This window comes from Helianthus annuus, chromosome 7, assembly GCF_002127325.2.
Source record: "Helianthus annuus cultivar XRQ/B chromosome 7, HanXRQr2.0-SUNRISE, whole genome shotgun sequence".
NCBI lineage: Eukaryota > Viridiplantae > Streptophyta > Magnoliopsida > Asterales > Asteraceae > Helianthus > Helianthus annuus.
The window spans coordinates 129,333,804-129,359,613 of NC_035439.2; positions in this window are offsets into that span (position 1 = coordinate 129,333,804).

The window sequence follows — 25,810 nt, forward strand, 5'->3', positions numbered from 1 at the left end:
GAGGTTCCAGTTCAGCAAACAAGTTTCATTTTCAGCAGTTTTGGTCCCTGCATGCTTTTAAGGCTCATTTTGACACGTTTAAGGCCCGTTAAGCCAACTTTAAGGGCCTACGATGATGCCTAAACATAGTGGTCATGAAACATGCTCAAAAATATGCCAGATGTCAGTTCGTTTGTTCGTACGATCGTGATATTCGCTTAATTACGACGAAATGCGTATGAACGCGAAAAACGATCTAAATTACGCGACAAATGGATTTTTATTATGCCAAACACTAAAATAAAATATTTTAATGCTTACATAAATTTTTGGGTGTCCGGATGTATTCAAAACGTAAGTTATGCGCGAAAATGCAAACTTGTGCACTTTTTGACGCTTTTAGTCCCTGAATGACCAAGAAGTTTATTTTTGCGCACCAAACACCTTAAAACCTATTTCTAAGCTATGTAAAGGATATTTAGGGAACATTTAACTTATGACCAAGTTCTGGAATGTTTGTTACAGTACGAATCGGCATACTTTGGCAGTTTGTCGAATTTAGTCCCTGTAAGCGAATAAACTTGATTTCGGCACACAAAACCTTCCAAAACTTATTTCTAAGTTATGTAAAGGTTATTTAAGGTATGTTAAGCCTATGTCACTATTCCGGAGTGTTTTTTGCGTTAAACTGGTTATATTTACGCATCAGTGCGCTTATAACCTTCTAGAAAGCGATTTAGAGCCCGAAATCGAATAAGAATTGATATGTGCAAATGATACACATATTTATACAAATCCCAAGTATGAAATACAATATTTCATTGGTTTTGTATTTGTTTGATGGTTGAAGTGACACAGGTGTCACACCCACCACGGAGGACCGAGTGATTTTCCACTTGAGAACATACGGGGCAGGGAGGGCATCGGCAAACAAGGGAGGCAGAGGGGATCGGGAGTGAAACCCTCAAAGTGAGAAGGTTTGCTTGTCCTAGTGGCATGGTGAGGATAAATCTCAAAAGCTGAGGTGATACGAGCAACGCTTACTTCGGGAGTATTGTCTCGAACACGAGAAGAGGAAGGGGCAGTGGGGATCTCTATTGGAGTGTAAGAACTTCCCTACTCAGACAAAGAAAGGAAAACGAACATCAGAAATCCGCCAAAACAAAGTAAGTGTAAGACAACAGATAAAAAAGTAAACTCACCAACAAGGGTTCACTCACAAAGCTGGAGGACCGCAGGTGCTTAGACAAAGAACCTTTAACCCTAATAGGGGGAAGTTCGGAAGCAGCTTTCGTTGAAGGAGGGGCCTTCTGTCCACTAGCACTCCAGAGCCTCAGCCGGATATCACGCGGGGTCGGGGCTTGATTGGGACTAGCAGCTTTTCTCTTACGAGCCAAACAGCTCTCCAGGTCCTCCTCATCTTCATGGCCAGAATGCTTAACTTGAAGAGAATCAGGGGAACTCTCTTCTCCATCAGAAGAAGCCCCCTCATCTCCTTCCACGACAACAGAGCCCCCGGCCTGAACAGACCCTCTAGTAACCTGCATCTCAACACCCCGGTTCAACCTCATCACCAACCACGAACTTAACATCTCTAGAATCCCCTTGAAGCAACCTCCACAGAGTCAACTATGCACGAAGGAAATGATAGAGATGACTACACAAGCCCTAAAAAAATAAAAACAGATACAACAGGTCAAGGACACGAGAATACCTTTCTTGCCAAAAAAGGCCTTAGGACGGACCGAGTAGGAGGGACTCAACCCTCCCATAGCCAGGATCCCTTCGGAAAAGGTAAAAGCTCTTGTGGGATTCTCGTACATGCGCTTCCATTGGATGATTTCGTCAGCAGACAAGACAGGAATGCTATCTTCAATGGCAGTCTCGATATCCTTCATTGGTGGAGACTCTGGTATCATAGCAGCAGAGACAAAAATAAACCTGCTCTTCCATTCTTTAGGGTAGGTGGAGGTCGGCATGAAAGTATAACAGGGCCGAGACACGCTGACCTTTCGTTTGGCGAAGGTGAACCAGTCCCCATCTGAAATCAACCTGTAGAACATGCAGAACAGGGGAACTGACGGCTCGCCGGAAACAGCCACACAAGATAACTCAAAATGTACCACCCTCATAAACCCTAGAGGGTGCAATTGGGAGAAATGAACCCCAAAATGACGCAGCAAAGCTATCTTAAAGGGAGAAAGAGGGTACCGAGCTCCACAGGAGGAAAACGCCAGAGTATAGAGGACAATCCGATCTGGTGTGCATTCGGCCGATTCATCGGGACCCGGCAGAGTAGGTGAGAAACGCTCAGGAATCTTATAGGTCTCAATGAAGGACTCCAAATCCTTCGCTGTCAAAACAGACCAAATCAGAAACGACCGGTACGGCTCATAGTAAAGGAGGAGACGATGATCGGAAAAGTATAAGGGAAAGAAAGAAGAGGAAAAAGCCAGTGGAAGTTAAGAAAAAATCCAAAGGGAAATGAGGGTATTTAAAGAGATAACTGACAAGAAGAAAACCGTCACATCACCGTCTCTTCAAAATTTAAAAATTGTGCGCGTGTATTAAGGGGATTAAACCCCCGCCATTAATATTTGGTAGATTTATGGGCCGCGAAAAAAGAAGAGGCGAGTAATGATTAGCCAATGGTGGGCTCACATTCTTAACCCAAGAAAATTACTTCCCTTGAACAGTTGTGGCTCAGCCCCAGATCATGAGCCTTGGGTCTCAGAACCAGGGACTAAAGATGACTTGATGACGGTGTAACACCTCGGAAATTCCTGTCCATTTAAATAAAGACACGTGTCACGTTAGACAGACGTGTCAGGAACCCGGAACAAATAAAAAGATGTATGGTAGGATTTTAAAAGAGGGCGTCATGTTATTTAAAATACCTCTGAACGACCCAAGGGTGACATGTTATTAAAGCACCTCTGAGCTACCCGAATTATAAATCCCGAGATCCATAAATCATTTGATAAACATCTTATGTTCTAACCGGTTGATTTCCGAATAAATAAAATTTCCATCTTTATATGGAAAATGGACTATTGATAATATTATTACAAGAAAAATCTGATTATAATCTTAATCTTTAAGATTTAGGAGATATTTATTAACCTTGTTCAATTATTACAAAAACCAAAACTTCCTTGGTCTTTCCGTCAAATTACTCCCACAAGAATCCAATATGAAAAAGGGGACATGTAAGAGCCTTCCTTCCATGCAATGGCTGTGCAAGAGGTCCCACAAACTGAAAAGAGAAGGCATGTTTCGGAGTTAGTTGAATGCATGGTCAAGACTTAAAAGTTCACAAGTTTTTATCCTCTGGCCGTCGGTTACGGACCGCAAAGCCTTAGGCTTACGGTCCGTAAGGAGGGCACCTGAACCTGTTTCAGTAAGGTCGGTTACGGACCGTAACCCCTTTAGCTTACGGTTCGCAAGAGGTCCTTACGGACCGTAAGGCCTCAAGCTTACGGTCCGTAAGACCGTCGCTGGCAGCAGCTTTTGGACAGCTGCCTGTTTAACCTGTTTAACCGACTTAAAATGTAACATTTCGAATCTATGGGCTTGCTAGGCAGTTTTTAGGCCTTTAGGGACACCTGGGATCATCTCCTAACTACCCTAGACTATCTTGGCAAGATCCTAAGGCTCCTAGTTCACTATATAAGGGACTTGAGTGTGATCATTTGGCACTTGCTCACTTGGAACATTGGTTCAAGACTCTCTGGAGCTTCCCTGGTCAGCAACCCATTTTCTTAGGCTCCATAATCCTTCTTAGGACTCTTGTAAGTGTCCTTAACCTCCTTTAATCCATTCTAACTTAGTTAATTAAGTAAAAGTCAAACCGTCGTTTGAGGTCAGTTTGAGGTCTAGATTAAAAGTTATGCTCATTAGCGTGATTAGAAGCTTTCTTAATGAATAATTAGCGTATTTAACGCATAACCTATCTAAACCCGAATTTTATATCAAAACTTTATGCCCACTGTTATATAATAATATTTTGGGAATTTTAAAGATTTTTATTCATTTTTAGGCTGAGCATAACTCAAGTTTCTAAACTTAATTCGGCTTATGCCGGTTTTACCCTTTTCGGCCATAGAATGAGTTTTACAAAACCTTTTGACCCCAAACTTTTTCCTACTGATTTATTATGCTAAATATAATATTTTGAGCCTTCTGGAATTATAAAAATATCAGCTTTTCTTTTAAAACCCGGAATTGGCCCCAAACCGCCTTTTTAGGCATTTTTACGACATAGTATATGTCAAAACTAGTTTTTATATAAAAGGTCTAATACCTACTGATATATTTAGTAGAATTTCATATTATAACAGTAAACTAGAGAAGAAAACTCAGATTTGCCCGTTTTTATCTTTTTAGCTTATGTAAAATTACCAAAATGCCCTTATGAGGCGTAATTGGCATTTTAAAAACATTTGGGGCATAATTGGACATACCTTACTGATATTACAACATATTTGGTGCATATGATCTCAGGAAACTTGCATATGACTTATATGGTTACTCGTTACGCACTTTCGCGTTCGGATCGGCTTATGTGACTAGTTCACGCATATTAGCCGAAACGGGTCAATCCGTATCATCTTAGTCTCTAAATTCAGAATGTGTTTAGTTTACCCATATTATACAAGTATCCAAGCTTGTAGGGTCCAAATCACATTCCTTCCCGGTTTTCGCATTCCTCGCGATTAAACCATATTTATTCTTCGAAACTAACCGGTTTAAGCTTAGGCTATGTTAAAAGACCCGTTAGGATTCTAATAGGTTATATTAAACCTTCGTTCCAGAATAGGAGCCCAGTAAAAGACACTTGCATTTTTGCTTTTGTGGTTTATACTTGCTCAGGTAAATACTTTTAACTTATTTTCCCTATACGGGCTTGGGGGTACGGTATATAAAATACCGCTTGGTCGGGCAATTGACCCCAACTCATTAGTAGTTGGGTATTATCAATGTGACCCGTTTGAAAACTTGGTTTTGTTTGTTTTTACGCTTTTGGGAGCTTATTGACCATGTCCCGGATATCCTTGGCATCATTTTTGGCCACGACCTTGACACCTGGGTGTAGGCGTACACCCGGTATTATGTCCATTATTAAGGTATAAACGTTGGCTTCCCGCTGCGGACTTATACAAGTGGTGTGTCAATTAACCTTAAACCCGACACGACTCGGGCGACTGAACGCACAACAAACATGTAAATCTTTTACAAGTTTAACTTTGATTAATTATTCCCAAGTTATAAAATGTTTTGTGCCTTGAGCATTTAAATCAATTTTTAAAACCTCTTCAAAATGAGTCAGTTAAATTGTATTTACCAGTGTAAACTGACGTATTTTCCCCAAAAAGATTAAGTGCAGGTGCTATACGTAATAGGCTGGTCTCTCCTTAGCATCATAGAGTCTCGCAAGCTTTGGGATGCATTTATCTGTTGAACAATTTTCTCCTTTTATTCCGATCCGCCTGTGGATCTATTTCGACTACTTGTGATACTTAAATATTACATTTGATGGTTGAAATAAATCTACTTCTTTTGCTTCCGCTGTGCATTATAAATTGTGTTGTTTGACTATGATGATATCAACTACGTCACGATACTCCCCCACCGGGCCCACCGGTGACACGTGGAAATTCGGGGTGTGACAGGTTGGTATCAGAGCCAACACTGAGTGAATTAAACACTAGCCTTTTGTGTTTAATCTCAGTGCACAAATTGCACATTCTTCGAGTTCCGAGTCTAGACATCGAACATAGGACAAACTTTGTTTTGTTTTATTTTGAGTCTTTTATAATTATATTGTGGTTGTTATTTAAATCATGTATGCAGGTCATCATGCCACCAAGATTTCTTCGCGGTCGAGGCAAGGGACCCGTCACGGGTCATGATCACGAAGCCGGGCCTTCGCACCGGCGAACCCCATCCATTACTATGAGCACCAGCCCGCAAGAGCCGTGGAGGCTCTATGTTGAACCCGGGAGACGGTCAGTTTCCCTCAGCTCTTCACCTTCTTACCAGCACTCCTTTGGGCCCCAATCGGAAAATGAGCCCAACGAACAACCACCAGCCTTTATACCTCTGCAGAGATCCAACTCTCACCACTCCTTTGGTGACCCTACCCCAACCTTCCAGAGCCGGTTCAACCCGGCCAACGTTTTTCCAGAACCCGTGGGTTTTAACCCACTTGGACCGGAAGACCACTTCTCTGGGGATAACGATATGGACGAGGATACTGACCCTATGGAGCCTGCTACGGGGACGCCCAACCACCCGATAGAGATCTCTGACGGATCATCTTTCCACGGATCGCCTTATCGCGGTCCAGACAGCTACGAGGAGAGGTTCCGAAACATCGACTGGTATTTTACCCCCTCACACCACTCGTCCCCCTACTAGCAGCAACAACAGCAGCAGCAACAGCAACAGGATCCTTCTCAGGATTCTCGTTTCGTGGCAGTTACCCCGCCACCACCACTACCAGTGGAACAGCAGCCGCCTCCGGAGCCACCGAGGCGGAGGAGGTCGAACGCACGGATGTCCGTGCGAGGGGGTGTCCGCATCAGCACACCCCAACCATCAAGTGGCAGCCATTATCCGCCACTTCAGGAGGAAGAAGAAGAACCGCAATTGGGGGGTCCATCAAGCCCCATTCCAGAAATCAACTCAGTACCTGTGGCACCACCGTTGGGTTTCGATAACCCAATCCCTGCTTACGCTGGTTCAGCGGCGTATAATCCTTTTGAGCAACCCACTACAACTACAACTACGCTAGTGTGGATCCATATCAGGAAGCATGGGATTACAACGCTAGTCACCCAGAGGGGCCTTATGGTGGCCTATGGACTACTGGCTACCCGACTTTTGGATACCAGCATCCGCCACCTCCTCCACCGGTGTACCAGCCGCCACAGCCACAGATAATTCCTCCAGAACGCCAGCAAGAAGTCCTTGAGAGACTAGACCGTTGTGAACGGGAAATTCAGACTGAGCGCAGACGCAACAGAGGATTCTTCAAAGGACTATCAGATCTGATCAAGGGAAAGTCCAAAATGAGTGACTATTGAAGATCCTTGTTATTTTTAGTTCGTTGTAATTCAGTCCCTGCGTGGACTTTTTGCTTCAGTATTCAGCTCCTGCGTGAGCTTGTTATTTTGTACTCTGCTCCTGCGTGAGCATGTTTAGTTAGCTAACCCCTGCGTGGGTTTGTTCTTGAATTCGCCCCTGCGTGGGTATTTGTTTTTGTAGAAGTCCCGTTTGGGCAAATGTTGTACTTGTTTAAGACAATTTATGGGAGGGTTTAATTAAGTTTTCATTTTGACTAATTATCTGCATGAAATATGAAAAATTAATGAAAATTTAAAAAGGATCTGCCATTATATTAAATTTGGTAAAATCTAAAGAGAACCAAGACCTAGCCTTTTGGTTATAAAACAAGGCCAAGATGGTAGTTCCATAATTAGGTTAAGATCCATAATTAACATCTCAATTTAGGACTGTTCTGTGTTGATTATTAAAGAATCTTGGAGGTAAAACCTAGCCTTTGTGTTATTGCAAACCTGGCCAAGATGGTACAACCCACACAATAGATTCCAATTATTAACATCTGTTAGTATGTTAATGATTTTGGCAAACTGTGAATCAGTAAAGTCACACAGGCCATCTCTCATAAAGGGTTAATTTTAAATTCCCTTAATTATTTAACCACTTCTTTGAAGTGAAGTGCCTGGGGGCAATAATTAAATGTCCTCCGTGACTAAGGACAGTGGTAGCTTATGACTCCCTGTTATTAAATGGAAATGAACTATGATTCAACCTAACACACCTAGATACTATAAAATATTAATTATTTATTTTAACTGTCCTTGTGACTAGGCCTTATGTGCCAATGATAAAGTATCATAGGATAATAGTAAAATCCTAATGTTTTAACGAATTAACCTAAAATGGCAATTTAAAACCTTGGTTAATAAAACATAAAATACTATAAGAGCCTTTGAATTAAAAACCTTGTCCATCATTTACATGTAGCAATTGAAGCTACATGGCTGGATCGGAGGAAGTCAATAGCCATCCGGTAGGGAACCGTGATGATGCAAAATTCCTAGTAACTAGTGCTGAGTTAAAAGCAATTGTGAATGATGCGGTTGCAAAAGCCTTAGAATGACAGTACAGTGAGTACAGTGAGACCCGTAGTAGAACTTTACCTACACCGCATGCTAAACCCAAGAATCAGTCTGAGGCTCACAACAAACCACCACCTACTCCACCCAAATCTAAGAAAGATGATGACCGACACTCCTCGAATGAAAACAGTGTTCACCCCAAGAAGATCATGTTTGATGAAGCCCCACGTGCTAAGGGTTGCACGTATAAATATTTTGTATCTTGTAAACCTCAAGAGTTTACTGGAGAAAAAGGGGCTGTAGACTGTATGACATGGCTTGACGAGATAGAGACAGTGGTAGACATAAGTGGTTGTGCTGAGAGGGATATGGTTAAGTTTGCATCCCAGTCTTTCAAGGGGGAGGCTCTAGCTTGGTGGGGAGCGTTGATCCAGGCTTCTGGAAAGGTTGCCTTGTACAATATGTCTTGGAAGCAATTTGTTGCTCTTGTCAAGGATAACTACTGCCCTCAGCATGAGGTTGAACGAATAGAATCTGAATTCCTATCTCTGGTTATGAAAAACCTAGACTGCCAGGCATACCTCACCAGTTTCAACACCTTGTCCAGAATGGTTCCTTACCTGGTAACCCCTGAACCCAAGAGAATCGCGCGTTTTATTGGGGGTTTAGCCCCAGAAATCAAGGCTAGTGTGAAGGCCTCTAGACCTATCACATTCAGATCTGTAACTGATTTATCTCTGTCCCTCACTCAAGATGCAGTGAGACTAAGAACCTTGAAGAATGCGGATTCTGACAAGAGGAAACGTGAAGATGATAATTCACGTCGATCGAGCAAGAAACATAGGGGAAACCGTGACAGTAAGAAGGGATCTGAGGCCAGGAGAAGCGAGCAACAGTCGGGCGATAGGCCCAAGTGCAAGATTTGTAGGAAGCACCATTTTGGGAGGTGCATGTTCGAACAGAAATCCCAACCCAAGATGTGTGGGATATGTAAGTCTTCTGAGCACAGAACTCTTGAGTGCAAGAAGTTGAAAGATGCAACTTGTTACAGTTGCAATGAAAAGGGGCACATCAAGACCAACTGCCCAAAGAATGTCAAGAAGATTGAAGATGGGAAGAAGACCAATGCCAGGGTCTTCCAGATGAATGTGCAGGAGGCCATCCAAAACGATAACGTCATAACTGGTACGTTTCTCATTAATGACGTTTACGCAAGAGTATTGTTTGATTCTGGAGCAGATAAATCTTTTGTGGATAGTAAATTCTGTGAGCTGTTAGGATTGCCTGTTAAAGCCTTAAGTGCAAATTATGAGGTAGAGTTGGCAGATGGAACTTTAGAAACCGTCTCAACTGTATTAGATGGATGTGCTATATCCATTAGGAACCACTCTTTTCCTCTTTCCCTGCTACCCTTTAAGTTAGCCGGTTTCGATGTAGTATTGGGCATGGATTGGTTATCGCATAACCAAGCCCAGATTGTATGCAATAGGAAGCAAGTAGTAATCAAGACTCCATCCGGTGAGTCTCTCACCATTCAGGGAGATACACATCATGGATTGCCTGAGCAAGTGTCTATGCTCAAAGCATCCAAATGTTTAAAGAATGGTTGTGTTATCTATATGGCACAGGTGACCGTTGATGAGCAAAAGCCCAAGATTCAGGACATTCCCGTTATATCAGAGTATCCTGAGGTATTCCCGGAAGAACTGCCTGGTTTGCCGCCAGACAGGCAAGTGGAATTCAGGATCGATATCATTCCTGGAGCTGCACCTATCGCTAGAGCGCCTTATAGACTAGCACCAACGGAGATGAAGGAATTAAGAACACAGCTAGACGATTTGCTAGCCAAAGGTTTCATTAGACCTAGTTCGTCTCCTTGGGGAGCGCCGATCTTATTTGTCAAGAAGAAAGACGGTTTGATGCGATTATGTATCGATTACCGAGAGCTTAACAAGGTTACTATCAAGAATAGGTATCCTTTGCCCAGGATCGACGTTTTTTTGACCAACTTCAAGGGGCAAGCTACTTCTCCAAGATCGACCTGAGGTCGGGATATCATCAGTTGAAGGTTAAGGATGAAGATGTGCACAAGACTGCGTTTAGGACTCGTTATGGTCACTACGAGTTCCTAGTGATGCCTTTCGGGCTCACAAACGCACCTGCCGCATTCATGGATCTCATGAATCGCGTTTGCAAGCCTTACTTGGACAAATTTGTCATCGTCTTCATCGATGACATTCTCATTTATTCCAAGAATCACGCTGAGCACGAGAAGCACCTCCGTTGTATTCTGAAGCTGCTTCATCAAGAAAAGCTATATGCGAAGTTTTCCAAATGTGAGTTTTGGTTGAGAGAAGTCCAATTTCTTGGACATGTGGTCAGTGAGCGTGGTATTCAGGTGGATCCCGCTAAAGTTGAAGCTATCATGAATTGGCAGGAGCCAAAGACGCCTACGGAAATCCGCAGTTTCCTAGGTTTAGTAGGCTACTACAGGAGATTCATCGAGAATTTCTCAAGAATTGCAGCACCCCTAACTTTGCTGACTCGCAAGAATAGCAAGTTCAATTGGGGACCTAAGCAGCAAGAGTCGTTCGACACTTTGAAGCAGAAATTGAGTAACGCTCCCGTGTTGACTGTCACACCCCCAAAATCCACCCGCGGAGTACCACCGCTTGGGAGAGTGACATGACCAGGATCAAGCCATCAATCATATCAAACATAGTATTTAATAATAAAAGTAATTAATGTAAATCATCGTGACATGATTGATGTTCCAAAACCAAACATCGTTTAAATAGCGGAAGCATAGTATGTAATCTCAAAATAATTATAAGTTCGAATAACGTTCATGAATCCAAATCCCACAACGACCTGCTCCTCCCTGTGCAAGCTCCGTAATGTACCTAAGGTCCTGCAAGGCATGCAGCAAATAATCAACAAACTAGTTGAGCGAGTTCACAGAAAGTAAGTTCATAACGTAGTGCATAAGTATAGCTAGTGGGGGCTTCCCATACTAGTGTGTACTAAAGGTGGGGGCTTCCCAAACCTTGTGTTCATAATACTGGTGGGGGCTTCCCTTGTTTATCCGGGCTAATGAGGGCTTCTCATTAACGGTACTTACTAGACTAACTTCCGACCATGTGTTCTTCTTTACTGAGAACAGGAAAACGTACAGGGTCACGTAGGCTTTACGTGACGTGCCCTTCCCCGAGGACATGGTACGCGTGGGGGCTACGTAGGCTTTACGCAGCGTGGCCTTCCGACCTGGAAGCCAGCGGATGGTATTGGGTTACGTAGGCTTTACGTAACGTGTCCTCCCGACCCGGGAGACAAATGGCAACATAATGGGTTACGTAGGCTTTACGTAACGTGTCCTGACTAACCTGAGGACGATGGTCTATAGTCTGGAGAATGCGTAAGTACGAGTAACTCTTTTAACAATAACATATCCAACCCAATTCCCAACCCGGGAATCCCATGCCTTGGCTGTGTGAACTCACCTTGGTTTGCTCGGCAGATACACAAAGGAAAGAGGGTTCTTGAACTAATAGTGGTCAACCACGTCCTAATAGGGTTACCACACAAGTCAGGTTTGGTTCAAGTAATCATAGTAGCATGTAATGCACGTAAACAGTCAACATGTCGTAAACATCACTTGTGATTTGAATGTCTAATCCCAGACTACACCCGGCCCAGAATTATACAAGTCCCACATAAAGGTCTCGGCCCAAATAATATAAGCAGTCCAATAACAATCAGTCCAACAACATAACAGTCATAGGATTGGGCCCGTGACAGTGTAGGCCCAAAACAGTGTACGTGCAAAGAAGGTCTCGAGTCGCAACCAGCGATCTCGAGTCGCAACCGGTGGTCTCGGTTCATCATGGCCCGGTTACGAGTCACAGCCGGAGATTACGAGTCGCAACAGGAGGTTGCGAGTCGCAACTGGTGATCTCGACTCATCACGGTCTGGTTACGAGTCGCAACGGGACTCGCAACCGTTGTCTCGGCTTGTGCTGTTTGTGGTCTCGAGTGGAGTTCCGACTCGCAATCTGAGTCGCAACCGTGTGTAACAGTTTTCCTGATTTCATGCAGATCGGTTACATCATTCAATTGTTACCAGAATTATCATTCAATCAATTAACACAATTTCTATTTTTCAACTAGCAAATCATCGATTAAACAGGATTTTTAACACTAAATCCATATGAACCCTAATTCATAACATCATGAACAATGACAATAATCGAACCACTTAATCATATGATCATCATAAATCAAACCGAAGAACAATCATACATGAACCCTAACCAAACATATGAGCCGATTTATGAACATCAACAACAAGCATATCCGATTACAGCAATCCGAAACATATCACAGTCGAACATAACAATGGATTGATATTATCATAACCGTACATGTTAACCACTTAACAAACATTCAGTTTCATATATCAACAATCCGATTATTATTGTAAAAGCACATATAAGTCGACTAGCTATAACACCTCAACAAACAACAATAACAACAACACTTAATCATACTAACCGAATTGGTGGAGGAACAAGGATGATCCGGATGAGAATGATCTTCGGTTGTAAGGGTGTGTGTGTCGTCGGGTTCCAAGCAAACGAGAGAGAGAGAGCAAAAGCTTCTAGGGTTTGTGTGTGTGTGATGTTTTTGCAAAACAATCAAAATCAAACCCTCACAAGTGGTTTTGTGTTTGCGAATGGGGAGTGGGCCGAGCCCAACTCGGTTACCTCATGGGGTCCGATTTCAAAGTGTGGCCCAAAGGGCTTGTGTGACCGGTTATAAGGTGTAATCGGGTTTTAGTGTGTGGTTTGGGTTCGTGTACACACAACATACATACACACATAAGGCGCATAACATCATAACATTCAATAGCATCAAAGTTTGTAAAATCATAACGCGTTCACGTATGTTACACAATGATAGGTCTAAAGTTCGAGTTGTCACATTATCCCCAACTAATTGGAAATTTCGTCCCGAAATTTGGTATGCACTCACTGAGGAAGCTAGGTAAACTGTACTGTTCACCGATTTTCCTGGGGTGTCACATCCTCCCCCCGTTGATCTGGAATTTCGTCCCGAAATTCCGAAGTAGTAGCTTCAGCCTCAGTAGTGGTAGCATTGGTTTTGAATAACTGGGGGTACTTTTCTGTCATCCTGTCTTCGCGTTCCCAGGTGTACTCTGGGCCACGTTTGGAGTTCCAACGAACTCGAACAAGAGGGATTCTCTTGTGTTTGAGGACCTTCACATCCCGGTCCGTGATTTCAACAGGTTCCTCGACGAACTGCAACCGCTCGTCGATAGTAAGTTCCTTGAAAGGAATGATGAGGTTTTCATCTGATAGACACTTCTTTAAGTTCGATACATGAAAAACATTGTGAACTGCCCCGAGTTCAGCTGGTAAATTCAACTTGTAGGCTACCTTGCCAATCTTTTCTATAATTTCGAATGGTCCAACGTACCGCGGATTCAGTTTGCCCCGTTTGCCAAAACGAACCACACCCTTCCAGGGTGAAACTTTCAATAAAACCCGGTCCCCGACCTCAAATTCCAATGGCTTTCTACGCTTGTCCGCGTAGGCTTTCTGACGGTCGCGTGCTGCCGCCATGCGTTGTCGTATCTGTGCAATCTTTTCTGTGGCGTCCACTACAATCTCTGGACCCGTGATCTGACTATCCCCCACCTCTGCCCAACAGAGAGGTGACCGGCATTTACGCCCGTACAATGCCTCGAATGGAGCGGCTTGTATGCTGGTGTGATAACTGTTATTATACGAGAATTCCACCAAAGGGAGATGCTTTTCCCAGCCGTTGCCGAAATCGATGACGCATGCCCGAAGCATGTCTTCAAGAGTTTGGATCGTACGCTCAGACTGCCCATCCGTCTGAGGGTGGTATGCTGTGCTCATGTCTAGTCGTGAGCCAAAGGATTTATGCATCGCTTGCCATAGTTCTGACGTGAATCGTGCATCGCGATCCGAAATGATGGAGGTGGGCACCCCGTGCCTCGAAACAACTTCTTTGAGATAGACGTCTGCGAGAGTGGAGAACTTGTCCGTTTCCTTAATCGGCAGGAAGTGTGCAGACTTGGTGAGTCGATCAACTATGACCCATATTGTATCGTTCCCACGCTGGGATCTAGGTAAACCCGTGACGAAATCCATGGAAATTTCTTCCCATTTCCATTGAGGTATCTTAGGCTGCTGAAGTAGACCAGCTGGTTTCTGATATTCGACCTTGACTCTCGCACAGGTCAAGCATTTTCCAACGTACGTAGCAATGTGGGCCTTCATACTAGGCCACCAATAAGTAGTGCTGATATCGTGGTACATTTTATCCGACCCTGGATGTACCGAGTAGCGAGACTTGTGTGCTTCGTCCATCACAAGTTCGCGTAGACCGCCATAAAGTGGAACCCAAATACGCCCCGTTACATAGTGAGCGCCGTCTGCCTTCTGTTCCATTTGCTGTCGTGAGCCGCGTAAGGCTTCAGCCTTGACGTTTTCGGGTTTCAATGCTTCTACCTGAGCATTTCGTATCTGTGCTGGAAGGCTAGACTGAATCGTAAGCTGTAGCGCTCGCACACGCCGTGGTAAAGTGTCCTTCCGACTAAGGGCGTCAGCCACAACATTGGCTTTGCCTGGATGATACTTGATAGCGCATTCGTAGTCGTTAAGTAACTCGACCCATCGTCGTTGACGCATGTTCAAATCCTTCTGCTTAAGGATATGCTCGAGACTCCTGTGATCGGTGTAAATCGTGCACCTGGTACCGTACAGGTAGTGTCGCCATATCTTAAGCGCGAAAACAACAGCTCCCAGCTCTAAATCGTGCGTCGTGTAGTTCCGTTCATGAACCTTGAGTTGACGAGAGGCGTAAGCGATAACCTTGTCGCGCTGCATTAACACACATCCCAGTCCCCGAATGGATGCATCACAATAAACCACGAAGTCATCTGTGCCCTCTGGCAAAGAGAGGATAGGTGCACTGCAAAGTCTATCCTTTAGGTGCTGAAAAGCAGTCTCCTGGGGTTCTCCCCAGCGATAGGTAACACCCTTCTGTGTCAGTAACGTAAGCGGCTGTGCAATCTTCGAAAAGTCTCTAATAAACCGTCGGTAGTAACCGGCCAAACCCAAGAATTGGCGTATTTCTGTCGGTGTACGCGGTGCAGGCCAGTTCCTGATCGAATCTACCTTGGATGGATCGACATGGATCCCATCCTTGTTCACCACATGGCCTAAGAAATGGACTTCACGAAGCCAGAAGTCGCATTTAGAAAGCTTGGCGTACAACTGTTCCTTCCGAAGGAGTTCCAAAATAAGGCGAAGATGCTGCTCGTGTTCCTCCTGACTCTTGGAGTAAATCAGAATGTCGTCGATGAAAACAATGACGAACTTGTCAAGATAGGGTTTGCACACCCTGTTCATAAGATCCATAAATACAGCAGGCGCGTTCGTTAACCCGAATGGCATGACGAGAAACTCGTAGTGACCGTAACGAGTTCTGAAGGCTGTCTTGGAGACGTCCTCATCCCGGACTCTCAGCTGATGGTACCCCGACCTCAAATCTATCTTCGAATAGTAGCACGACCCTTGCAACTGGTCGAATAAGTCGTCGATGCGCGGAAGAGGATAACGGTTCTTCACCGTCACCTTGTTGAGTTCACGGTAGTCGATGCACATCCTGAACGTACCGTCTTTCTTCTTCACGAAAAGCACTGGAGCTCCCCAAGGCGAAGAGCTTGGACGAATGAAACCCTTTTCCAAGAGTTCCTGCAGTTGCTTTGACAATTCCTCCAATTCCGATGGAGCTAGACGATATGGTGCGCGAGCTATGGGTGCTGCTCCTGGAGCGAGCTCGATCTGAAATTCGACCTGACGATGAGGCGGTAAGCCAGGTAAGTCTTCAGGAAACACCTGAGGGTAATCGCGTACAATTGGAATATCCTCCAATTTCTTTTCTTTTGCAGACGCATCTGAAACAAGAGCCAAAATGGCTGTGTGACCCTTACGTAAGCATTTCTGAGCCTTCAAGAAAGAGATGATGCCAACCACAGCACCACTCTTGTCGCCTTGGACTTCGAGAGGTTCCTGACCAGAACGAGGAATGCGAATAATCTTCTCGCTGCATAAAATTTCTGCCTGGTGTTGGGATAACCAATCCATCCCAATCACAACGTCGAAACTACCCAAAACTATAGGAATGAGATCGATAGAGAAAGCTTGGCCAGCTAGGATAAGATTACAACCCTGAACTACGTGCGTGGCTTCTAGACTTTTACCGTTAGCTAACTCTACTACATGTTTGGTGGGTAAAAGTGTTGGTGCACGTTTTAGCAGTTGGCACATTTTCACAGACATATAGCTTGTATCCGCACCCGAATCAAACAAAACAGTAACGTAAATATCGTCGAGGAGAAACTTACCCATAACCACGTTGGGATCGTTCACTGCGTCTCCTCTTCCCAAAACGAAAGCTCGACCTCTTGCCTCGTTGCCATTATTGTTGTTGTTCCCGCCGTTGTTGTTGCCGTTGCCCTGGTTGTTATTGTTGTTGTTGCGGTTCTGGTTCAACTGAGGGCAATCGCGTTTGAAATGACCTTCAGCCCCACACTGGAAACATCCCCGGTTTCCACGCTGTGGCTGCTGTTGCTGCTGTTGGTTCTGTGAAGCTGGTTGCTGAGGCTGCTGATTCTGATTTGCAGGGCGAGGGCTCCTACAGTCTTTGGCCTCGTGGCCCATCTTAAGACACCTTTGACAACGACCCTTGTTACATGGGCCGTGGTGATGCCTGTTGCAGTTGTGGCACCTAGGTTGACTACCCTGATATCTCCTCTGTCTGTGACCACCAGAGGATTGCTGACTGGGACTCTGATAGTGGTCGATTTTCTGCTGCTGAGCTTGTGGCGGAACAGTCGCTGAGCCTTTACTAGAATCTCCTTCCCACTTTCTTTTACTGTCACCAGACGTAGCAGGAGTAACTGAGGTGGTGACATTAGCAGTAGCATTAACACGCTTGGGCAGTTTATTCTGATCCACTGCCTGATCGGTGATGCGATGAGCGAGGCGCTGGATTTCCTGGATGTTTTCGAGGTTAGCCGACGTCACGTGGCTCTGAATTTCTGGCGCCAATCCCTTGAGATACAACTCAATGCGCTTGTATGGGGGGTCCACCATAGTAGGACACAGAACGGCCAGCTCATTCGACCGTTTGGTATACGCTTCGATCTCCGATCCAACCATTTTCAAGTTATACAGCTCGTCTTCCAGCTTGTGAATATCTTCACGCGTGCAATACTCACGCTTGATGAGTTCCTTGAAATCGTTCCATGGGGTGGCGTTAGCAGCTGCCAACCCAAGAATTTGCACCTGCGCGTTCCACCAGGTTAACGCGATTCCTTCCAAAGTGCCGGTGGCAAACTTGACCTTGCGAGCCTCAGGGCACTCGCACATTTCGAATACTGATTCTAGCTTTTCAAACCAATGGAGGAGTCCCACTGCCCCCTCAGTGCCGCTGAAGGAATTCGGACGACAGTCCATGAAGTTCTTGAATGTGCAGACAGGCTGCTGCGCGTGTTGACCTATTGTGTACGAATAGGACGAAGTTAAATACGAGAGTTAATGTAGGATCTAAAGATCCTAGTGTGTGCCTATACTGCAGGATATACTACCTGCTTGAGCTGCTGCAACTGCCGCAGCAACTTGAGCTTGAACGAGAGCCTCTAGCTGGGCTTGTGTCATGTTGATTCGTCCAGACATGATCTTCATTGTAACAAGTAGCGTAAGTAAGAATGGTTCGCGAATAGGGCGATGACAGAAAAGTGTAAGCACGTAGGGATTCTCATGCTATGGTATCATGTGTATCTAAACATAATGCGAGCAAAGTTCTAAGCAGTTCTAGCAAACAGGCAATAATCATAACCTTATTACCTAAGATGTCGAGTCTTGCACGTGGAGCAAAGCGTCGTTGTGGATCGTTGAGAGCATTGTTCTGGTTATAGTCTGGTTTTAATAAAAACTTTTTCCCCATATTAGAACCAAGTTCTCTATAACCAATGGCTCTGATACCAATCTGTCACACCCCCAAAATCCACCCGCGGAGTACCACCGCTTGGGAGAGTGACATGACCAGGATCAAGCCATCAATCATATCAAACATAGTATTTAATAATAAAAGTAATTAATGTAAATCATCGTGACATGATTGATGTTCCAAAACCAAACATCGTTTAAATAGCGGAAGCATAGTATGTAATCTCAAAATAATTATAAGTTCGAATAACGTTCATGAATCCAAATCCCACAACGACCTGCTCCTCCCTGTGCAAGCTCCGTAATGTACCTAAGGTCCTGCAAGGCATGCAGCAAATAATCAACAAACTAGTTGAGCGAGTTCACAGAAAGTAAGTTCATAACGTAGTCCATAAGTATAGCTAGTGGGGGCTTCCCATACTAGTGTGTACTAAAGGTGGGGGCTTCCCAAACCTTGTGTTCATAATACTGGTGGGGGCTTCCCTTGTTTATCCGGGCTAATGAGGGCTTCTCATTAACGGTACTTACTAGACTAACTTCCGACCATGTGTTCTTCTTTACTGAGAACAGGAAAACATACAGGGTCACGTAGGCTTTACGTGACGTGCCCTTCCCCGAGGACATGGTACGCGTGGGGGCTACGTAGGCTTTACGCAGCGTGGCCTTCCGACCTGGAAGCCAGCGGATGGTATTGGGTTACGTAGGCTTTACGTAACGTGTCCTCCCGACCCGGGAGACAAATGGCAACATAATGGGTTACGTAGGCTTTACGTAACGTGTCCTGACTAACCTGAGGACGATGGTCTATAGTCTGGAGAATGCGTAAGTACGAGTAACTCTTTTAACAATAACATATCCAACCCAATTCCCAACCCGGGAATCCCATGCCTTGGCTGTGTGAACTCACCTTGGTTTGCTCGGCAGATACACAAAGGAAAGAGGGTTCTTGAACTAATAGTGGTCAACCACGTCCTAATAGGGTTACCACACAAGTCAGGTTTGGTTCAAGTAATCATAGTAGCATGTAATGCACGTAAACAATCAACATGTCGTAAACATCACTTGTGATTTGAATGTCTAATCCCAGACTACACCCGGCCCAGAATTATACAAGTCCCACATAAAGGTCTCGGCCCAAATAATATAAGCAGTCCAATAACAATCAGTCCAACAACATAACAGTCATAGGATTGGGCCCGTGACAGTGTAGGCCCAAAACAGTGTACGTGCAAAGAAGGTCTCGAGTCGCAACCAGCGATCTCGAGTCGCAACCGGTGGTCTCGGTTCATCATGGCCCGGTTACGAGTCACAGCCGGAGATTACGAGTCGCAACAGGAGGTTGCGAGTCGCAACTGGTGATCTCGACTCATCACGGTCTGGTTACGAGTCGCAACGGGACTCGCAACCGTTGTCTCGGCTTGTGCTGTTTGTGGTCTCGAGTGGAGTTCCGACTCGCAATCTGAGTCGCAACCGTGTGTAACAGTTTTCCTGATTTCATGCAGATCGGTTACATCATTCAATTGTTACCAGAATTATCATTCAATCAATTAACACAATTTCTATTTTTCAACTAGCAAATCATCGATTAAACAGGATTTTTAACATTAAATCCATATGAACCCTAATTCATAACATCATGAACAATGACAATAATCGAACCACTTAATCATATGATCATCATAAATCAAACCGAAGAACAATCATACATGAACCCTAACCAAACATATGAGCCGATTTATGAACATCAACAACAAGCATATCCGATTACAGCAATCCGAAACATATCACAGTCGAACATAACAATGGATTGATATTATCATAACCGTACATGTTAACCACTTAACAAACATTCAGTTTCATATATCAACAATCCGATTATTATTGTAAAAGCACATATAAGTCGACTAGCTATAACACCTCAACAAACAACAATAACAACAACACTTAATCATACTAACCGAATTGGTGGAGGAACAAGGATGATCCGGATGAGAATGATCTTCGGTTGTAAGGGTGTGTGTGTCGTCGGGTTCCAAGCAAACGAGAGAGAGAGCAAAAGCTTCTAGGGTTTGTGTGTGTGTGATGTTTTTGCAAAACAATCAAAATCAAACCCTCACAAGTGGTTTTGTGTTTGCGAATGGGGAGTGGGCCGAGCCCAACTCGGTTACCTCATGGGGTCCGATTTCAAAGTGTGGCCCAAAGGGCTTGTGTGACCGGTTATAAGGTGTAATCGGGTTTTAGTGTGTGGTTTGGGTTCGTGTACACACAACATACATACACACATAAGGCGCATAACATCATAACATTCAATAGCATCAAAGTTTGTAAAATCATAACGCGTTCACGTATGTTACACAATGATAGGTCTAAAGTTCGAGTTGTCACATTGACATTACCCGATGGGATTGATGAATTTGTAGTCTACTGTGATGCGTCACACACCGGGATGGATTGTGTGTTAATGCAGAAAGGCAAGGTCATTGCCTACGCTTCACGACAGTTGAAAGTGCATGAGAAGAATTACACCACCCATGATCTGGAGTTGGGTGCCGTTGTATTTGCACTAAAGTTGTGGAGACACTATTTGTATGGTACCAAATGTGTGATCTATTCCGATCACAAAAGCCTCCAACACCTGTTCAACCAGAAAGAATTGAACATGAGACAGCGACGTTGGATGGAAACTCTGAACGATTATGATTGTGAAATCAGATACCATCCAGGCAAGGCTAATGTAGTCGCAGATGCCTTGAGCAGAAAAGAGAGGGTAAAACCAATCAGGATCAATGCCAAAAGCATTGAGATCAGGAACAGTCTAAATGAAAGGTTGTTAGCTGCACAGAAAGAGGCAATATTAGAAGCTAACTACCCTAATGAGAAGCTAGGAGTGACTGAAGAACAGTTATCCTATGGCAAAGACGGAATCCTGAGACTAAATGGAAGAATATGGGTTCCTATCCTCGGAGGACTTCGTGACGTCATCCTTAAGGAAGCCCACAGTTCCAAATATTCCGTCCATCCTGGAGCGGACAAGATGTACCAGGATGTAAAGGCAAATTATTGGTGGATAGGCTTGAAAAAGTCTATAGCCACCCATGTGGCTAAATGTCTGACGTGCGCTCAAGTTAAGGCCGAGCATCAGAAACCGTCAGGTTTGCTACAACAGCCTGAAATTCCCACTTGGAAATGGGAAATGGTAACAATGGACTTCATCACCAAGTTGCCTAAAACGCAGAAAGGAAATGACACTATTTGGGTGATAGTTGATCGACTGACCAAGTCAGCACATTTCCTACCCATTAGAGAAACTTTCAGTTCCGACATGCTAGCCCAACTGTACATGGATAAGATTGTATCCCTGCATGGCGTACCAGTATCTATCATCTCCGATAGGGATACCAGATACACATCTCATTTCTGGGAGAGTTTCCAAAAGTCCCTGGGTACGCAATTGAATTTTAGTACAGCTTATCATCCTCAGACGGATGGGCAAAGTGAGCGTACTATTCAAACCTTGGAGGACATGCTTCGTGCATGCGTGATTGACCTAGGAGGAAGTTGGGATAGGCACCTACCTCTGATCGAATTTTCCTACAATAATAGCTACCACACCAGCATTAAGGCTGCGCCTTTTGAGGCATTATATGGTAGAAAGTGCAGAACACCCATTTGTTGGGCAGAGGTAGGAGACGTTCAGTTATCAGGACCAGAATTTGTCCTGGAGACCACGGACAAGATTAACCAGATTAGCGAGTACCTAAAAGTTGCCCGTGATAGGCAAAAGAGCTATGCTGATGGTAAGCGAAAATCCCTCAAGTTCGAGGTTGGCGATAAAGTTTTGCTCAAGGTGTCACCATGGAAAGGGGTAATGAGATTTGGCAAGAAAGGTAAGTTAAGCCCGAGGTATATCGGACCATTCGAGATCATCGAATGTGTAGGATCGGTGGCTTACAAGTTGAACTTACCAGAGGAGCTTAGTGGTATTCATAACGTGTTCCACATCTGCAATCTGAAGAAATGTCTAGCTGATGAATCGCTAGTCATACCGCATACAGATGTGCATATAGACGAAAGCTTAAAGTTTATAGAAAAACCTGTGTCAATTGAGGACCGACAGGTAAAGAAGCTTCGAAGGAAGTATGTACCCATTGTCAAGGTCAAATGGGAGGGCCGCCGAGGTCCTGATTATACGTGGGAATTAGAATCCACGATGAAAGAGAAATACCCTCAATTGTTTCAGTAAATCTCGAGGTCGAGATTTCTTTTAAGGGGGTGAGGATGTAACACCTCGGAAATTCCTGTCCATTTAAATAAAGACACGTGTCACGTTAGACAGACGTGTCAGTAACCCGGAACAAATAAAAAGATGTATGGTAGGATTTTAAAAGAGGGCGTCATGTTATTTAAAATACCTCTGAACGACCCAAGGGTGACATGTTATTAAAGCACCTCTGAGCTACCCGAATTATAAATCCCGAGATCCATAAATCATTTGATAAACATCTTATGTTCTAACCGGTTGATTTCCGAATAAATAAAATTTCCATCTTTATATGGAAAATGGACTATTGATAATATTATTACAAGAAAAATCTGATTATAATATTAATCTTTAAGATTTAGGAGATATTTATTAACCTTGTTCAATTATTACAAAAACCAAAACTTCCTTGGTCTTTCCGTTAAATTACTCCCACAAGAATCCAATATGAAAAAGGGGACATGTAAGAGCCTTCCTTCCATGCAATGGCTGTGCAAGAGGTCCCACAAACTGAAAAGAGAAGGCATGTTTTGGAGTTAGTTGAATGCATGGTCAAGACTTAAAAGTTCACAAGTTTTTGTCCTCTGGCCATCGGTTACGGACCGCAAAGCCTTAGGCTTACGGTCCGTAAGGAGGGCACCTGAACCTGTTTCAGTAAGGTCGGTTACGGAACGTAACCCCTTTAGCTTACGGTTCGCAAGAGGTCCTTACGGACCGTAAGGCCTCAAGTTTATGGTCCGTAAGACCGTCGCTGGCAGCAGCTTTTGGACAGCTGCCTGTTTAACCTGTTTAACCGACTTAAAATGTAACATTTCGAATCTATGGGCTTGCTAGGCAGTTTTTAGGCCTTTAGGGACACCTGGGATCATCTCCTAACTACCCTAGACTATCTTGGCAAGATCCTAAGGCTCCTAGTTCACTATATAAGGGACTTGAGTGTGATCATTTGGCACTTGCTCACTTGGAACATTGGTTCAAGACTCTCTGGAGCTTCCCTGGTTAGCAACCCATTTTCTTAGGCTCCATAATCCTTCTTAGGACTCTTGTAAGTGTCCTTAACCTCCTTTAATCCATTCTAACTTAGTTAATTAAGTAAAAGTCAAACCGTCGTAATTAAGGTTTGACTTCGTGATTAATCTTAATGTGCTCTGTCAAATCACGAATTAAAGGTACCTTTAGGAAGGTAATTAAGTGGGTAACAAATCCTTAAAAGGGTGTTTCCAGATTCCCACTCTAAGCATGTCAATTGTCGAGTCAAAGTTAATCATAAAAAGTCAACAGAATGCTTAATTTCAAATTAATGCATAATTAGCAATGTAGGTTGCATGTAACCTGTTTGAACATTAATATAACTTGGTAATAAGTATAAGAACATGTTCCAACATGTTCAACTCGACAATTTTCTGTTTAGACCCGGTTCGGAACCGAAAGTCGCATAGTTTGACTTTCGCTTTGACTTTCAGTTCTGACCCATTTTAGTTAAGATTAAGATTGCCTTAGAGCTTCTTTTGGACCAATAACATGTTAGTATATCCTCCTGTGATTATACAACGTGGTTCATTAGATATCTTGTTCGTATGCATGTTTCCGTTAAATGCCCATATGTTGACCGTTATGCCCAAATGCCCAAAAATCATGATTTTTGAAAATGAAAAAGGGTAGACATCTTAGTTGCTGAAATATAGACTTGTCCTCAAAATTTGACATCAGTTTGAGGTCTAGATTAAAAGTTATGCTCATTAGCGTGATTAGAAGCTTTCTTAATGAATAATTAGCGTATTTAACGCATAACCTATCTAAACCCGAATTTTATATCAAAACTTTATGCCCACTGTTATATAATAATATTTTGGGAATTTTAAAGATTTTTATTCATTTTTAGGCTGAGCATAACTCAAGTTTCTAAACTTAATTCGGCTTATGCCGGTTTTGCCCTTTTCGGCCATAGAATGAGTTTTACAAAACCTTTTGACCCCAAACTTTTTCCTACTGATTTATTATGCTAAATATAATATTTTGAGCCTTCTGGAATTATAAAAATATCAGCTTTTCTTTTAAAACCCGGAATTGGCCCCAAACCGCCTTTTTAGGCATTTTTACGACATAGTATATGTCAAAACTAGTTTTTATATAAAAGGTCTAATACCTACTGATATATTTAGTAGAATTTCATATTATAACAGTAAACTAGAGATGAAAACTCAGATTTGCCCGTTTTTATCTTTTTAGCTTATGTAAAATTACCAAAATGCCCTTATGAGGCGTAATTGGCATTTTAAAAACATTTGGGGCATAATTGGACATACCTTACTGATATTACAACATATTTGGTGCATATGATCTCAGGAAACTTGCATATGACTTATATGGTTACTCGTTACGCACTTTCGCGTTCGGATCGGCTTATGTGACTAGTTCACGCATATTAGCCAAAACGGGTCAATCCGTATCATCTTAGTCTCTAAATTCAGAATGTGTTTAGTTTACCCATATTATACAAGTATCCAAGCTTGTAGGGTCCAAATCACATTCCTTCCCGGTTTTCGCATTCCTCGCGATTAAACCATATTTATTCTTCGAAACTAACCGGTCTAAGCTTAGGGTATGTTAAAAGACCCGTTAGGATTCTAATAGGTTATATTAAACCTTCGTTCCAGAATAGGAGCCCAGTAAAAGACACTTGCATTTTTGCTTTTGTGGTTTATACTTGCTCAGGTAAATACTTTTAACTTATTTTCCCTATACGGGCTTGGGGGTACGGTATATAAAATACCGCTTGGTCGGGCAATTGACCCCAACTCATTAGTAGTTGGGTATTATCAATGTGACCCGTTTGAAAACTTGGTTTTGTTTGTTTTTACGCTTTTGGGAGCTTATTGACCATGTCCCGGATATCCTTGGCATCATTTTTGGCCACGACCTTGACACCCGGGTGTAGGCGTACACCCGGTATTATGTCCATTATTAAGGTATAAACGTTGGCTTCCCGCCGCGGACTTATACAAGTGGTGTGTCAATTAACCTTAAACCCGACACGACTCGGGCGACTGAACGCACAACGAACATGTAAATCTTTTACAAGTTTAACTTTGATTAATTATTCCCAAGTTATAAAATGTTTTGTGCCTTGAGCATTTAAATCAATTTTTAAAACCTTTTCAAAATGAGTCAGTTAAATTGTATTTACCAGTGTAAACTGACGTATTTTCCCCAAAAAGATTAAGTGCAGGTGCTATACGTAATAGGCTGGTCTCTCCTTAGCATCATAGAGTCTCGCAAGCTTTGGGATGCATTTATCTGTTGAACAATTTTCTCCTTTTATTCCGATCCGCCTGTGGATCTATTTCGACTACTTGTGA